The sequence below is a fragment of the Leuciscus leuciscus genome (genome assembly GCF_965113295.1).
Source record: "Leuciscus leuciscus genome assembly, contig: SUPER_11_unloc_1, whole genome shotgun sequence".
Lineage (NCBI taxonomy): Eukaryota > Metazoa > Chordata > Actinopteri > Cypriniformes > Leuciscidae > Leuciscus > Leuciscus leuciscus.
In genome coordinates this window covers 1981683-1996583 of record NW_028118546.1, presented here as the reverse complement: position 1 = coordinate 1996583, position 14901 = coordinate 1981683, and the positions used below count along the sequence as shown (strand labels likewise).

Below are 14901 nucleotides of genomic sequence, written 5' to 3'. Positions count from 1 at the left end.
TAATTATATTGTTTTAGGCCTATATCTTAATTTATAATATATATTTTTTTAATTACTGGGCGAGTGCGACAATGATAGGCTAACAGCCGTCATTTATCCTGCCCATATAGCCAGCTGATGCAAATCGTAGGTGAATTTATATATACACAGAAGAAAGCCCTATCTAGGCTATTCCCCGGTACGGGTTGTGTCGAGACATTCGTTAGGGTCCGTGTACGTTTTGATAGTTTGTTTTCCAATTTGAAATGAAATAAGCAGAAACGAGAAAACGGCCCCTTTATTCGTTTTTTCGTTTTTTTAAAAAAAACGAAAAAACGAGATTTCGGCTTGAGTTTTCGTTTTTTAGTTCACAGGCAAAAAACGAATAAATGACTTCAAAATTCGTTTTCCACATGTGGGCGGCCTGACACGCCCCCTTCCGCCGATTGGTCAAGCAAATCTGAGCATGTGACGTCATCAGTTGTCGCTCCGGTCAGGTCTGCTCAACAAAATAATAGTCCTCTACTATGGCTACAGATTCTTAAACTGTACAGGGCAGGTCCTACTGGGCTTTCTTCTGTGCAACTTTACACGTTTCACAGAAATATTTACATCAGAAATATTAATTATTAGTCTGCCACCAGCCCGTTTTATGTAGCTGTGCGGAGTTAAATCTGCTGACAGCGCCGAGCGGGAGACGCTCACTGACCAATGTTCTGTCAGCAGTCAGAACTTTTCTTTTAGACGCTCCGTTTTGCCACGGGATGGTGATTGCAAATACTGTAATGCCAATCGGCTGAGGGTGGGTACCAATGATGGTGAAATACAGTTTTACTGAAGCTGTAATCATAGCCGCGACCCGCGAGAATGAGACAGATGATTGACAGGACGATAGCGAAGGCAATTAAAGGCGCAAGATAACTTCTGTTAACAAAAACATAAATAAAAAAAAAGTTTAATATAAGTGACTTTGTCTTTGTTTTATTGTTTTTGTTGGTTTTAATCAAATCATTGTGAACCACAAACTGAGCCTTCGTTTTAAAGGGCAATTTCCAAATATATTTAATTTTTTTGTTATAATATGGGTATTTTATAATACAGCATAAATAAAAACAAACACACGTAATATGTATGCCTATAGGCAAAACACCACAGTTTTTTGGTTTTGTTTGTGTGAACTTTTATCCCCAACCATATTTCTTCATGGGCTCCACGCCAGGGGTCACGCTCAGCACCCCTACTTCCCATGGTAGCCTACTAACTGTAATTATGCTGACCCAGTTTATATGTAAAATCTTTGGTATATGTAATATCTAAAAACACTTTACAGTGTGATGGAAATAAACTTTTCTTAAAGCGTGTTGTATATCACCACAGATTTATTGACACCCTTCTATCTGTGTTGTATACTGAAATAGACAATTGTCCTGCAGAATGATGAGGTTTTTTGTAAGAAAAACATTGTGAGCAAATGTTGAATTGTTGTTTGAAATATAAATCAACAACATAAGAGGCTTTAGGCTCTCTGATGAACTCTGTATGAACAAACACCCAGCTTTGCAGTATAGGTGGCACAGAAGCAGAATCTGACCCTGCATTTAGATGTACATTACACACTGTCTAATGCAGCTCAAAGGAGGCACTGTGAATTTGCATAGCAATTTCATTCTAAGAGGCTATTAAATGTGAAGTGACAACATGAAACACTACTTTCAATATATAAAAAAACACCAGTAGTTGGTGGCAAGTCAGCCTGATAATGATTGAATACCAATTTACTCATTTAGGCTCACAATAAGCAGATTACATAATTATACCATGAAAATATATATATATATATGTGTGTGTGTGTGTGTGTGTGTGTGTGTGTGTGTGTGTGTGTGTGTGTGTGTGTGTGTGTGTGTGTGTGTGTGTGTACATGTATATGTATATGTATATGTATATGTATATGTGTAAAGGCAGGATCACCTACTGGTGAAACCCAAACGGAAAGTAGTTAATTAACACAAAGTAGTTATTAGTAAAAATGGGGGAAACTGGATCAAGTTCCTGTGGAATCAATAAATGTTCTTGATGGCATGCATTGTTTCTCGTTTTTATTGTTTGATTATACAGCCAGGACTGGACTTCCGTTTAGGTTCCACCAGTAGGTGATCCTGCCTTTACACATATATACATACACACACACACACACACACATATATATATATATATATATATATAGGGCTTAATTTGAGCCGGAACACGCCGGAACATGTTCCGTCACCTCCGACATTGGATCCGGAACCTTTTTTATTGGATCCGGCACCTCCTGTGTCACTAAAATGAATTGCCTAAATGAAAAAAATAAATAATAATTTTCCTGTTTGTGTAGTGTTCAATGTTTGTGACACATGACTTGCGCGCTTGTTGTACGAGTTGAGATTGCTGTTAGCCTCGATCGTTTCACTCAGGGGAAAAATGTCAAAAAGACAGGAAAGTTTGCTTAACTTTTTCAAATACGCTGGACAGTCAGATCCCAAAAAAGCAAAAATCGTTCCCGCTGATCAAAAAGGAGACCACGGTGGACACAGTAGCCTAGTATCGACATAATATCTTGTTATTTCGACATAATAAGGGGACATTCTAATCTGCATTAAGCCACATTAAGCGATAATGTTTTTCTATGGGAGGAAAATGCTTAACGTGTAAATGCGTTCATATTATGGGCTCATCTGATTTTTTGTACATAGCATAGCCTATTTGTTAGGATTTTAGTATCATAATGATTAATAAATGCACGCACAATTATCCGTGAACTTGATTTGAACAAATGCCTTTCAACTTGTGTTTGCAAAATTCAGAATTAAATGAATGTGCAGAAATTTGTACAAATAGAGAGTATGTAGGCGTACTATTGTAGCCATTAAAAAAGCGCATTTAGTTTCATATTTGTTAAAATATTATAATGTTATTTTTATTTTTTCTTCCATTTATGTTGATTTATGAAAAGTGAACAGCACGACCGAGTAAGATAGGATGCGCAATATGAGACATGGAGCGGGTCAGACATGATTTTGACCGTTGAAGTTGAAGTTGTTTTGTAGAAAGCCTTTCTTTAAAGTGAATTTCGTTTTGTATAAATTGTATCTTAATTTTAATCAATTTTTCATCAACCAATTGCCTGTATTTAATGAATAGGCCTATGAAACAAATATAACGGAGGCGCCCGCGCGATCCTAACTTAACGAAACTCAGTGTATGCCTCACACAGACATGACAAATACATCAAATACACAAAGCTTGAAATGTCTTTAAACGAAATAATTCAAAACGAAAAAAGAAAAAGGCTACTTTCTGATTATGTAATCCATTAGGCTTATTTATGTGCATTTCTCTCTATAAGCGCGTTCACACGGAGATGGCGATCGTCAACTTCATCTTTGCAGCCGAGTCGACACTTTTAGAGAAAACACTTGTTTATTAATAAAAATCAATACACGCGTCACCGGATGCACGCACACATATTATTTCGAAATAACGAGATATTGTGTTGAAATAACATTATTATTAATAATAGCCTACATCTTTTAGAATAGGCCTATTTGATTGAATGCTGAATGTTGCGCTTGTTCAATTTAATCAAATTAAAACTGTAATTGTGATCATTAACATAACTGAATATTAAATATTTAGTGGCCAAGTTTTGCGCAGCTCCCCGTCAATGATCTAGCACCCACTCAGCACATGCGTTAACAATTCTCTGGCGCTGTCCCTGCAGAGAAGCTACGTAGGCAGTGTATTTTTTTTTTTTTTTTTTTTTTTGTTCTGTTACCTCCAACCCCCGTTTTGAGTGGCCGGATCCACACCCCCTCTGCGCTCCGGGACCTCCCACTTTACAAATTATGCACTGTATATATATATATATATATATATATATATATATATATATATATATATATATATATATATATATTTTTTTTTTTTTTATGGTATAATTGTGTTATTACAAAAAACCTCATCATTCTGCAGGACAATTGTCTATTTCAGTATACAACACAGATAGAAGGGTGTCAATAAATCTGTGGTGATATACAACACGCTTTAAGAAAAGTTTATTTCCATCACACTGTAAAGTGTTTTTAGATATTACATATACCAAAGATTTTACATATAAACTGGGTCAGCATAATTACAGTTAGTAGGCTACCATGGGAAGTAGGGGTGCTGAGCGTGACCCCTGGCGTGGAGCCCATGAAGAAATATGGTTGGGGATAAAAGTTCACACAAACAAAACCAAAAAACTGTGGTGTTTTGCCTATAGGCATACATATTACGTGTGTTTGTTTTTATTTATGCTGTATTATAAAATACCCATATTATAACAAAAAAATTAAATATATTTGGAAATTGCCCTTTAAAACGAAGGCTCAGTTTGTGGTTCACAATGATTTGATTAAAACCAACAAAAACAATAAAACAAAGACAAAGTCACTTATATTAAACTTTTTTTTTATTTATGTTTTTGTTAACAGAAGTTATCTTGCGCCTTTAATTGCCTTCGCTATCGTCCTGTCAATCATCTGTCTCATTCTCGCGGGTCGCGGCTATGATTACAGCTTCAGTAAAAATGTATTTCACCATCATTGGTACCCACCCTCAGCCGATTGGCATTACAGTATTTGCAATCACCATCCCGTGGCAAAACGGAGCGTCTAAAAGAAAAGTTCTGACTGCTGACAGAACATTGGTCAGTGAGCGTCTCCCGCTCGGCGCTGTCAGCAGATTTAACTCCGCACAGCTACATAAAACGGGCTGGTGGCAGACTAATAATTAATATTTCTGATGTAAATATTTCTGTGAAACGTGTAAAGTTGCACAGAAGAAAGCCCAGTAGGACCTGCCCTGTACAGTTTAAGAATCTGTAGCCATAGTAGAGGACTATTATTTTGTTGAGCAGACCTGACCGGAGCGACAACTGATGACGTCACATGCTCAGATTTGCTTGACCAATCGGCGGAAGGGGGCGTGTCAGGCCGCCCACATGTGGAAAACGAATTTTGAAGTCATTTATTCGTTTTTTGCCTGTGAACTAAAAAACGAAAACTCAAGCCGAAATCTCGTTTTTTCGTTTTTTTTAAAAAAAACGAAAAAACGAATAAAGGGGCCGTTTTCTCGTTTCTGCTTATTTCATTTCAAATTGGAAAACAAACTATCAAAACGTACACGGACCCGTTAGTCTGGTGGTTTGATGAGAAAAAAATTAAATGTAGTTGCAATAAATACGTTAAGAATCCGCACAACGGAGGACTCTTATTCTGCTGTGCAGAACTGATGACGGAACAGTTTGATATTCGGCTGACAAATCAGAGGAAAGGGGCGTTTAATTCCCGCCCACGTGTAGAAATCGAATATTCAAGCTGTTTATTCATTTTTCTAACTGAGAACGAAAAACGAGAAATCCAGCTGAATTCTTGTTTTTTTGTAAAAAATGAAAAAACGAAAAAGGAACCGTTTTCTCATTTTTCTATATTCAATATTAATTCAAAAAACGACTGAACGAATGATACACGGATTCTATATAACTTCCCAATATTACCCTTTTTGTTTTTTAACGTCTTGTTTGGGGATGTGTGCGTACAGTAGCCTATGCAAAGTAAAAAAAAAAAAGTTTATTTCTGTTTATGCCTTTGCTTGTGAATCTATCCCATAACATGTTTCATTTGTTTATTTGCTAAGCCAAATAAACACTGGTTGAGAGTTTTTTGGCTGATAAATTGCATAACCTACTCTGTGCATTAGGTGCTGTTCTCCACTAGAGGGCGAACTTTCTATTACTGTAACACAATTAATTAGTACATACAAATGTTTCACCCAAAAACGAAAATTCTCTTATAATCTGCAAAATATTAGTATGCTGTTATCTTTTTTCCCATTCAATTACAGTCAATGGGGACTGGCTCTTTTTTTTTTTAACCTCAAAAAGGACTCGGAAGCAATAGTATCATTATAAGTGAGAAGAAGAGAGAAAGTAATTCTGATTCTTAATAACACGAGGATTTATATGTGAACCTGGACCACAAAACCAGTCACATGGGTCAAATTTTTTTTTTAATTGGGACAAAAAGGACAATAGGACAATATTTGTCTGAGATACAGCTATTTGAAAATCTGGAATCTGAGGGTGCAAAAAATCTAAACAAAATAAATGTTTTATATATTTACGGTAGGAAATTTACAAAATATCTTCATGGAACATGATCTTTACTTAATATCCTGATGATTTTTGGTATAAAAGAAAAATCCATAATTTTGACCCATATGTTGTTGGCTATTGCCACAAATATACCCGTGCGACTTGTGACTGGTTTTGTGATCCAGGGTCACATATTTCTTTAATGATCTAGCTTAAATATGATTAAATACAGTACAAACTGTTACAGAGAAAAGGCTGGATGTAAGTAAGCAGTGTCATTTTTCCACCAAAAGTGCATTTCAAATTTAAAGGAGATAAAACAAAGCAATTAAGTGAAACTTCTTTTAACTTTCACATAAGCTAAAGGGGTCTAATGGGACCTTTTTTGCCTAAATAAACATATATATTCTATTTGAATAAATTGATATAGATAGATTTGCGGCATCTTTAGGCCTCCATTGGCTCAGTCCTCAATCTCCTTCAGACCTGAAGGAAAGATGATCATGTTATACGTTTTTTTAATTTTATTTTTTATCAATACACAAGCATCATATTAAGATGTCATATTAATATAGGCTCGTACCTTTCAGTCTGAATTGAATCCAGCGCGCTGTTGGATCAGAGCAGTACTTGTCTTTCTCTGTGTAGAATCTGCAGGACAGATATACAGTACCACTGAAATGAACACAATATCAGGCATATAAAACTGTGAAATGTGTGTAGAGAGAGCTTACACTATAGCATCCACACACGGACTCAGAGCATTCTGATGCTTGTATCCAATCAGTTTACAGTTTTGCTCGATTGCTTAAACACATATTCTCAAAACAGTAAACACAAATCTATAACATCTCACCCAATTCCCCAAACATCTTATTTTCAGGTCAAAATGAAGCTCTACACTCAAAACCATTCACTCTTGCTGAAAAACCAAACTTTGCCCTCAGACATCACACACACTACAACATAGTCTTACACACTGGTGCAATACATTTAAAACAACATTTCCAAAACTGGTAAGTTATGTTGCTTGTGGTTGCTCTATCTCTATCTATATGTGAGGCAATTTGATGCATTTCTTTTTATTACAGTATAGTGCAACAGCGACAGTACATGTATGTGTTGTAACAGCACATAGTACAGCTCTCAAAAGTTACAGAGCAGTCTGAAGTAAATCTCCTGTACCTGTTTTTCTCCCGGAAGGTTCTTGTGATTGAGGCGACGGTGAAGCGACTCAAATTTGGCCATACTCGTATCCCAGCCTCCCTCATAGTCATACCATGGACAAAGACATGGGCAACTAGAGTGTCTTGTCTCCTTGCCCTTGCCCTTCACCTTCCTCATCCTCTTCCTTCACCTCTTCCTCCACTCCCATCTACATCTGATATTGAATACTAATGCTTTCTAAATGACAACATGGTGTAGGCAATGAGAAATGAAGGGATTTGTGTGTAGAGTTTATAGTGACAGTTCAACAAATCTGACTCATGTGTCAAAACAGGGGAATCGTGTTTATAGTTTCGGGAAATGGGTGTGCTTTTTGATAAATGGCGTTATGGTTTTGAAATTTTAGTTCTAAAGCCTGGTTAAAGTATTTAAGCAATCAAGAAAAACTGTGACAGCTGTATTTCTGCATGATTTGAGATAGATGTCATGCAGAAAGGGGAGAGCAGACCCTGTGATGTACTCAGCTAAGTGCCCTATATACTCTCTGCAGAGCTTTACAGTCCTGATTAGTGCAGTTCCCATAACACACTGAAATACATTGAGTTTGTACGCTTTCTATTGTTGCTGAATAGAAAGTTTTCAGGATTGCTTGAGAGACCCTGAATTTCCTCAGCTGTCGTAGATGGTACAGTTGTTGTCTGGCTTTATTCACCTGGGAACTTGGCTTGTACATGTACAGATCAGGTCAAGTTCTCAGAGATGTTTATTTCAACATATTTGAAGCCTCTCACCCTCTCTACGGGGGTCCCGCCAATCAAGAGTAGGGAGAAGGTTCTCTGCTGATGGTGAATCCATAACAGATTGCATTTAGCTATAGCACAGTTTTCTTTGATGGAGCCCTTATCAAGATCAAGATCGTCTTGTTTTCACACATACTGTATACAGTACAGTATAAGTGCTTTGGAGATTCCAATCTCTGTCTCTCTTTCAGATCGTCGGCCCACTAGAGTTGGAGTGACTTGCTGTAAGGAAGTGTCGAAGGGAAGAATCCCTCCTGAAGTTACAGTTTTTTTTCAATTGCTTACACACTAAAATTAAAACTTTCCCACAATTAGCAAAACCTTACAGTCACGGAGCAAAACTCCGGCCGAGATTTGCACGATTGTAAGCACATGGTCAGCTTCACACTTTTTGCAAAACATCATGTGGTGTTGGTGAATATATTTTTACACTCTCTCTGTGTAAATGCTAAAAGTGTTTTAAGTTGAGCACAGGAGTGTGTAACTGATTCAAACAGAATTAGACCATTATGATGGTTGTTTATGTTATGACAACAAAATAAGGTTTTATAAGACATTGTATAGTTTTGACGAAAGTGTTCCATTTTGCAAATGATCTGAGGTGTTGTGCTACTTTGGTGTAGTGTTGTGCTAATTGTGTGAAGGGGTGTGAAAAACCGAGCCCTGTTTTCAAAATTGTGCTTAAGCAATTGAAAAAAACTGTAACCTTCCTCAGTATTAGTCCGTGGTTTATTACATGGTCCACAATTGTTTCCAAAAACAACTATTGTCAAATGTATACAAGTGTGTTTATTGTTTTGCAAATCACTGTGTGTAATGTTTTGCAAAAAGTGTGAAGCGGACCATGTGCTTACAATCGTGCAAATCTAGGCCGGTGTTTTGCTCCGTGAGTGTAATGTTTTGCTAATTGTGGGAAAGTTTTAATTTTAGTGTGTAAGCAACTGAAAAAAACTGTAAATGGATCATTAATGCAAAATCTGATTATAAATGTAAAAAAAATCATTAAAATCAGTAGATCCATTAGCCTGGATGCCAGCCGAACTTAGCCCTGCCCACAACATTTGAGGTCGGGAAGTATTCTGACTAGAATCTGAGTATGACAACGTCAGCCTATAGATCCATAATAATCAATAACAAAGGCTCTTATAAAAATACAAATCCAATGATAAAAAAATCCTCATCCTCAAAATCCTAAAACTCATATCTGATGAGTTAGTAATCCACTCAACACAGAAAAAGCCAATTTCCTAATTGTTCACACAGCTGTCTTAATTACAACAACTACAAAAGGGGAAGAGAAAAACAACAAAGAAGACGAATGAGGAGAAAATAAAAATAAGAAGAAGAAGAATGAGCAGTGGAAAAGGAAGAGGTGTAAGAGTGAGAGGTGGTGGACAGGGTAGAGGGAGAAGAAGAGGAAGAGGAGATGGAGAAAGAGCAAGAAGAGCTGAAGATGTAGAAGGAGCAAGAAGAGCTGAAGATGTAGGAGAAAGAGAAAGAAGAGCTGAAGATGTAGGAGAAAGAGAAAGAAGAGCTGAGGATGTAGGAGAAAGAAAGAAGAGCTGAGGATGTAGGAGAAAGAGAAAGAAGAGCTGAGGATGTAGGAGAAAGAGAAAGAAGAGCTGAGGATGTAGGAGAAAGAGAAAGAAGAGCTGAGGATGTAGGAGAAAGAGAAAGAAGAGCTGAGGATGTAGGAGAAAGAGAAAGAGAAAGAAGAGCTAAGGATGAAGCAGCAAGAGAAAGAAGAGCTGAGGATGTAGGAGAAAGAGAAAGAAGAGCTGAGGATGTAGGAGAAAGAGAAAGAGAAAGAAGAGCTGAGGATGTAGGAGAAAGAGAAAGAAGAGCTGAGGATGTAGGAGAAAGAGAAAGAAGAGCTGAGGATGTAGGAGAAAGAGAAAGAGAAAGAAGAGCTGAGGATGTAGGAGAAAGAAAAAGAGAAAGAAGAGCTGAGGATGTAGGAGAAAGAGAAAGAAGAGCTGAGGATGTAGGAGAAAGAGAAAGAAGAGCTGAGGATATAGGAGAAAGAGAAAGAAGAGCTGAGGATGTAGGAGAAAGAGAAAGAAGAGCTGAGGATGTAGGAGAAAGAGAAAGAAGAGCTGAGGATGTAGGAGAAAGAGAAAGAAGAGCTGAGGATATAGGAGAAAGAGAAAGAAGAGCTGAGGATGTAGGAGAAAGAGAAAGAAGAGCTGAGGATGTAGGAGAAAGAGAAAGAGAAAGAAGAGCTGAGGATGTAGGAGAAAGAGAAAGAAGAGCTGAGGATATAGGAGAAAGAGAAAGAAGAGCTGAGGATGTAGGAGAAAGAGAAAGAAGAGCTGAGGATGTAGGAGAAAGAGAAAGAAGAGCTGAGGATATAGGAGAAAGAGAAAGAAGAGCTGAGGATGTAGGAGAAAGAGAAAGAAGAGCTGAGGATGTAGGAGAAAGAGAAAGAAGAGCTGAGGATGTAGGAGAAAGAGAAAGAAGAGCTGAGGATATAGGAGAAAGAGAAAGAAGAGCTGAGGATGTAGGAGAAAGAGAAAGAAGAGCTGAGGATGTAGGAGAAAGAGAAAGAAGAGCTGAGGATGTAGGAGAAAGAGAAAGAAGAGCTGAGGATATAGGAGAAAGAGAAAGAAGAGCTGAGGATATAGGAGAAAGAGAAAGAAGAGCTGAGGATGTAGGAGAAAGAGAAAGAAGAGCTGAGGATATAGGAGAAAGAGAAAGAAGAGCTGAGGATGTAGGAGAAAGAGAAAGAAGAGCTGAGGATGTAGGAGAAAGAGAAAGAAGAGCTGAGGATATAGGAGAAAGAGAAAGAAGAGCTGAGGATGTAGGAGAAAGAGAAAGAAGAGCTGAGGATGTAGGAGAAAGAGAAAGAGAAAGAAGAGCTGAGGATGTAGGAGAAAGAGAAAGAAGAGCTGAGGATATAGGAGAAAGAGAAAGAAGAGCTGAGGATGTAGGAGAAAGAGAAAGAAGAGCTGAGGATGTAGGAGAAAGAGAAAGAAGAGCTGAGGATATAGGAGAAAGAGAAAGAAGAGCTGAGGATATAGGAGAAAGAGAAAGAAGAGCTGAGGATGTAGGACAAAGAGAAAGAAGAGCTGAGGATGTAGGAGAAAGAGAAAGAAGAGCTGAGGATGTAGGAGAAAGAGAAAGAAGAGCTGAGGATGTAGGAGAAAGAGAAAGAAGAGCTGAGGATGTAGGAAGAGATGTAGGAAGTAGAGGGAGAAAGAGATGGATAGATTGGAGGGCAATGGTATAGTGGAAAGAGAAAGAGTAGAAAATATAAGAAGAGATGGACAGAGAGGAAGAGGAGCGCAAGGTGTAAGAGGAGGGCAAGCTGTAAGAGGAGGGAGGAGAGGTAGAAGGATAGGGTACACACTTGTTTCAAATGAAATCGGAGCAACACTTATTGACCATATCATAAATCCTGGTCTCTCACTGAGAGAAGCTGGGCAGAGAGTTCAGTCCAATTTAAACAGATCCACAGTGGCTTCAATTATCCGCACATTTCAGAGGGAAAACCGGTAAGTAACTATATCATTCTACTTCTGCAATGAGAGTCCATGTAGTCTTGTTTGACACAGGTCTAGATTTCTACAGTAAATGTTTCTGCTTGTCCAAATATTTTTCAGATTTGAAGTTAGAGAACATTCAGGTGGACCAACAAGACTCCTTTCAATTGAACAAGAGCATGCCATTGTTGACATGGTGGTCCAGAACAACACCCTCCACCTCAAAGAAATTCAGCAAAGAATAACACAGGACAATCAATTGTTCCACAATATCCACCAATGCAGTCTCTCCACAATTGATCGTGTTCTAAGGAGAAATGCAATCCGAATGAAACAAGTATACAAAGTGCCCTTTGAGAGGAACTCCGTTAGAGTGAAGGAGTTGCAATTCCAGTTTGTTCAAGTGCAACCCAATTACTGCACTTTTACTGTCAACACAAAGATATATATTTCCTGAATTTTAAGTATGTGTCCATAAACTATTCCATGCTACTGTAAGTGAAGAGATTTAAGCATATCTATGTATACTGCTGCTTCAAAGTGTGAACTCAAACTTCAGCAACAGTTTCACAGTAGTATTGACTGCAATCAATGCCATTACTGTAAAACACTAACTTACTGTATTGTACCATGTGTTCTTTTTACTCTAGAGAATCTTGGAGTTGGATAGCAGTGCAACTCATTATGAGTACCTATATATTGATGAAGCAGGCTTCAATCTTCACAAAAAAAAGGATAAGAGGGAGAAATGTGATTGGCCATCGTGCTATAGTCAATGTCCCTGGACAACGAGGGGGCAACATCACTCTCTGTGCCACAACTTCTACAACTGGTGTTGTGGCACACAATGCTGTCTTGGGACCATACAACATGGCAAGGCTCCTACATTTTTTTTTAACCTCCTCAATGAAATCCTCTTTCCGCAGGGTGATCAGGAGCAAATGGTGCGGAATTTTGTAGTTGTTTGGGACAATGTCCAATTCCACCATTCAGCACTAGTGCGAGAATGGTTTGAGAATCACCCACACCCACATTTCAGGATGGTGTTCCTTCCACCATATTCTCCTTTCTTGAATCCAATTGAGGAGTTATTCTCCTCTTGGAGATGGAAGGTACATGATCACAACCCTTACAACCAAGTAAGTCTTCAAGCGATGGAAGAGGACAGTGGAGATATTGGGGCACAAGCATGTCAAGGATGGATACAGCATTCAAGGCATTTTTTCCCACGATGCATGACTCGTGAAAATATTTGCTGTGATGTTGATGAATTTCTCTGGCCAGATGTAATTGAGAGGCATTATCAATAAATTAATTGATTCAATGAATGCAGTAAATTTTATTTATTTACCTATGTACTTATTTGCATAATTTTTTTTGTGGGGTGACAACTCATTGTAATACACCTGAACTCCTCATTAAAGTACTTAATGAAAAACATGTATTTTCATTTATTTCTTTGTGTATCTTCAGCTGAATTTGTTATCAAATGAACAGAGAACACACTTTTAGTTTTGATGTTAATATTGAATTTTAATAAATGCATTACTAGAATAAAATGCTGTGTTTCATTGTGCAGTGAATACTTAACTGTTTCACCAACATAAGAGTGTGTTTAGTTTGCTGTGTTTACTGTTTTGAGAGCTGTTACCTGAGTTTGGAGAAATGTACCAACTCGATTGAGAAAAACGAACTCAAAAGCCCTTACTTGGAATTGTTTTATACCAACACTAACAAAGTTGTGTTAAATTCAATTCCTAATTCTGTCTTAAAAATGTAAGAATACATACCTGGTAAAAAAAAAACGATATAAACAGCAACCTCCGTGTGATCATCTCCTGAAACAGACACTCATCAAAACCAGTGTCCACTTGGAAAATGATAGGGCCTATCATTTTCCAAGTGGTAAACTAACGTTAGATGTTTTAAGTGTGACTTGACTGCAAATATGGTTACTTTTAAAACAAAATGCACACAAACGTGTCCCTGCTTGATGTACAACCACTGATAAACATAATAGATTTTGATGAGGAAAATATTTTTTGCGGAATAGAACCCAGAACCTCTGACACGCTTGGCAAAAGTTATACCACTGGTCCTGGACCATAAAGTACAACAGTCGGATCTATGTATTTATTCACGTGAAAATTCTTGCCACTAACAACATATTAGATCTCATTAAACGCCAAATTAAACCCAATGTACGATTTATCGATTACTGGACATCGTAATGCTATTGTACATACATCTGATTTATGATTTAGCACTGTAACCCCCCTCACATACACCTGTCCCACCCACTTTTTAAAACAAAGTTAACCCACTTAATATAATTACAGTCTTTTTTTCACGAGCTTCAACAGTAAGCTACTGCCTTAATCACCTTATAGGGTTCATGTTAACGTAGTAGATAGCCTACTGTTCTTTGCAATATGTTCCTCTAGAGAGCAGCACAGTAGGTGTTATGGATATTATGTGCACTACAGTGCTGTTTTGCAGATGATTAATATTGAGGGATGGTTAAAATTTTGGAAGGCATCACGTCATGATAATTTAATAATAAAAAAACCTTTCAAACAGCCAGTGTGAATATTAATATTTGTTCAGTATGGGACACTCCTGATGGAGTAATATTTGTACACTAAAAAATTATGTTGGTTCAACAACAATTCTAATAAAATAACACAACTGTTTGCATCAACCTTTTTTTAGTCATGGCTCTAATGAAATTGTTAAATCTACAAACTAAACTGAGTTAGAAGAACTTGATCATTTTTAGCTACTCCTATTTAGTTACTCCAACAAATGGAGTTGTGGCCCTGGAACTAATTAATTGGATCTTTTTCAGTTAAAATCAGCAGCTAGCATAAGCTAATTTAAGTTAATGCAACTTATTTAGCGTGTAAATTTAATGAACAAGTAAGATATCTGCCACTGGCATTAGCACAGTAATTGCTCATATAGTCATTTACCTGCAAGTATCGACTCTTCAGCACAATGGTAAACATACAAAAACTAAAACTCAACATAACAGAAACTATTTTAAATGTCGAACATAACAGCATTTAACACTAACAGGCATTTTCCTTTACCTAAAAGCACATAAAATAACACTTAATTTCAACATTTATTCTCCTTATTCAGTCTTATGCAAAGCATATGCAAATAAATCTACTGCCCAATTTCGAAGTTAACAAGAACATTTTAAGTTACTTCAACTTATTTTTTTAGAAAATAAGTTAACAGAGACATTTGAGTTTACATTACATGCAACATTAACTTAATGTAATGATCAACA

At 37.3% G+C, this 14901-nt stretch overlaps 1 protein-coding gene and 1 long non-coding RNA gene across 2 annotated transcripts in view; one reads left to right on the top strand and one right to left on the bottom strand.

Annotated features, from left to right (window-relative positions):
• The window catches only part of LOC309510013 (uncharacterized protein), a gene marked incomplete at its 3' end in the record, with an annotated part of 1894646 nt that overhangs the window by 71159 nt on the left and 1808586 nt on the right, over positions 1-14901 (top strand). The gene's annotated exons all lie outside the window — the stretch shown is intronic.
• Positions 6504-6945, bottom strand: LOC309510033. Its single transcript, XR_014210149.1, has 3 exons — positions 6889-6945; positions 6738-6805; positions 6504-6640 (listed from the first exon to the last, which is right to left on the bottom strand). It is a non-coding gene; the product is annotated as an uncharacterized lncRNA (long non-coding RNA).